This window comes from Octopus bimaculoides, chromosome 5 (genome assembly GCF_001194135.2).
Source record: "Octopus bimaculoides isolate UCB-OBI-ISO-001 chromosome 5, ASM119413v2, whole genome shotgun sequence".
NCBI lineage: Eukaryota > Metazoa > Mollusca > Cephalopoda > Octopoda > Octopodidae > Octopus > Octopus bimaculoides.
The window spans coordinates 106,125,868-106,126,561 of NC_068985.1; the positions used below are offsets into that span (position 1 = coordinate 106,125,868).

The 694-nt window shown below is 32.9% G+C and overlaps 1 protein-coding gene across 4 annotated transcripts in view; it reads left to right on the forward strand.

Annotated features, from left to right (window-relative positions):
* LOC106881102 (uncharacterized) overlaps positions 1 to 694 on the forward strand; it is an 88,622-nt gene that overhangs the window by 52,511 nt on the left and 35,417 nt on the right. The gene's annotated exons all lie outside the window — the stretch shown is intronic.

Consider the following 694-nt stretch of genomic DNA (forward strand, 5'->3'; position numbering starts at 1 on the left):
GTGTATATATATATATATATATATATATATATATATTTATATGTATGTAAAGTACTGTTCAAATATAAATTATAAAAGCTTTATTTGTTTTAGTTGTAATTAACTAAGCCATGAGACTTAATTGGTAAGCAGTTTATTACTTTTGATTTAAATCGGAACTGTGAAAAATAGCCATGATTAAAGCACTGTATCACTATCACAGACAGAACCATTTGAAGTCATTAATTGTAAATATTGTAAATGCATATTCTAATTATAGTCTTAGTCACACTTAAATCAACCCACACATTTCCTTCTCCGGATTACAGCATGTATTCAATCCACTACAGCCATCCACTTCAGCCGTCCACTACATCATTCATGAATCTAACAGAGGAGACATTATGGTTTCAACAATACAAAAATACATGTACCATTCTTATCACTGACATCATTAGATTGACCTCATTACCAGCTCAACATATACGAAGCTCAATATCGTTTCCAAGGAATAACAGAATTTTTAGCAAACTGTCTAGTGTACAAAAACCAACAATTCTGCAATTTGCAACTTTCCCGAATGAGGTACAGATTCTAGAATCTGTCCTGTCACTCACTCTTTTCAAACTATACAAACTATACATCTAATCCATGCCAGCATGGAAAATGGATGTTAAATGATGGTGATGATGATGTACATGACCCCCCCCCCCCC